We start from the raw sequence: 2,213 nt of genomic DNA, 5'->3' as shown, positions 1-2,213 counted from the left end.
GGCAGGCGTGATCTGGCCGCAGCTGGTTTCCCTGAGAGTAGAGCAGAAACCCGCAGAAACCTCAGGCATCCCACGTGCGGCTCCAGACCCCTGCAGTGCCCCTCCTCTCGCTGCTCTGTGCTGGGGGCTCTGTGCTGGGGGCTCTGCACCGCCAATGCAACCACGCTCCTTCCTGGCTCCCCACACACCTCGGCTCTGCAGGAGGCTGGCGGAGGGGCTGTGCTACTCCCCACCCCCTTCCCCGGCTCTAAAAGCAAATCTTTGTTCTTGTGGAGCTCTGGCTGCCGGCCGGCTGTCCGCCAGCCAGATGGAAAGGCACGGGGGCTCTCCTCCCTTCCCTGCTTGCTTGCTGCAGACATCCTCTCCAGATCTCTAGGTCTCCCGCTGGAGCTGTGCCAGGCGCTTGGGGTGCACGGTGCAGTCTGGAGCTCAGCTCTGCAGCTGGGCTGCTCCTCGCATGGCCGATGGGTCTCCAGCCCTGCCCAGGTTCCCTCAATGAACCGGTGTCTGCAGCCATGCTGGGCGCAAGGGAGGATCACTGTGTCCCCAGAGCCTGCTATGCCAGGGTGCCTGTGCCCAGTGCCTCTCTAGCCTGCCCACGTGCCTGGCAGGCTGTGCGGTCTTGGAGCTGCAGGAGGAAGCCTTGTGTCCCGAGGGTTGTGGGGGGCCTTGTGTCCCCCAGCTAGCCGCACTTGCGGTGTTGCTGGGTGCTCCTTCCAGCCCAGGGGAGGGCTAGTATCCAGCCTGCCCAGGAGGAGGTGGGGAGCAGTGAGCGCTTGTTCCAGGCAGGATGGGGGCTGCAGCATCCACGTCCACCTCCTCAAGGGCAGTGGATGGGGGGGAAGGATGTGTGGCTCCTCGAGCTGGGGAGGTGTGGGAAGGAGGGTGCCCTCCTGCCAGCCCCAGATGCCAGCCATTCTCCAGCTCTGAGTTCATGGTTTCGGCTGCTTTGCTGCCTGGATGAGGGCTCTCATGCCAAGCGGGTCAGCGGGGCGTGCCAGCAGCTCTCCTCTCCCAGGGGCTGGCTCTGCCCGGGGCCGATGCTGAAGGTCTAAAAATGATGGGGGGGTAAAGCCTGGCCTGGCTGCCTGCAGCCCAGAAGTGTCAGGGCTCAGGGGAGGGTGCAGGGGGCAGCTGGGGCGCACCCCAGCCCCAGGCTTGCCCAAGTCTGAGGGTGCCTGGCTGCATCAGGCAGCCAAGTTGTGGCCATACAGGTGGGCAGGTGCCTCCAGTGCAAAGTTATCTTTTCCTATGTACACTCGGTCCAGTTTCCTGACCTCAGTGCATGCTTATCTCTGGGGCTTTCGCTTGTTTTTCTAGCACCTCCTTTCCTGTACAGTGCTTTGCTCATCCCTCTTTGCTTAGTGCCAACTGTACTGTGCCCATGGGACAGGTGAGGGCCGAAAGCTGGCTGTCGCGGTGTCCTGAGGTAGCTAGTCCTGCGAGCCAGGGCCTTTGCTGTGGCAGAAGGGCTCCTGGCTGCATTTTGGGGCTGTGCCACCACATACCCGCTCCAGACAAAGAGTATTTTGTGGGCACAGCATTGCCCTTTGAAGTTGCCTCACTTGCGAGGCTCCGTGGCTGTTACCGAGCGGCACTATCAAGGGAGTTGTTGACACAGCTGGCTTCTTCCAGCCTCTTGTCCCCAGCTCCCATACCTGGGCTGGGCCATGGGTGCCGAGCCAGCTGGCCCTGTTGCTGGGGGACAGACCACTGTCCCCTCCTGCAGGGCTGTGTGCCAGCCCAGGGCACGTAGACCCTCCTTGCTTTGGCATCCACAGGGCCGGTGGCGATGGCACTCCCAGCCTTGCTGTTACGCAGTCCTTGTCTCTGCTGTGCCCGGCTGGGGCTGCTCTGCTCCCAGCCCCTTGGGAAGCTGCTCTGTTGCCCATCCTGGATCGATAGCCATTACCTTCCCCTGCTGCTCTGGAGCGTGGCCAGGAGCTCCATTACTGCTGCGGGCAAGCGGGCGGCTGGGCTGGGAGGGAGGGTGGCGTGCCCGGGTGGGCAGGTTCTGCTCACTGGGGGTGCGGGTCCCTGGTACCACCCGTGCTATGGGTGGGCAGCGCTGGGTTTGCTTTATGGGCAGGGAGCACAGGAGCAGCGAGGGGCTCGCCTGGGGTATGCTGCAGGGGTGGATGCTCCGATTGCTGGGTTCTGGGTTCCTGCCCGGGTGGCAGGGTCAGAGCTTGGGGAGGGACCCGGGAGTCCTG

Source organism: Fulmarus glacialis, unplaced genomic scaffold (genome assembly GCF_000690835.1).
Source record: "Fulmarus glacialis isolate BGI_N327 unplaced genomic scaffold, ASM69083v1 scaffold19362, whole genome shotgun sequence".
NCBI classification, from domain to species: Eukaryota; Metazoa; Chordata; class Aves; order Procellariiformes; family Procellariidae; genus Fulmarus; species Fulmarus glacialis.
This window is presented reverse-complemented; position numbering follows the sequence as displayed.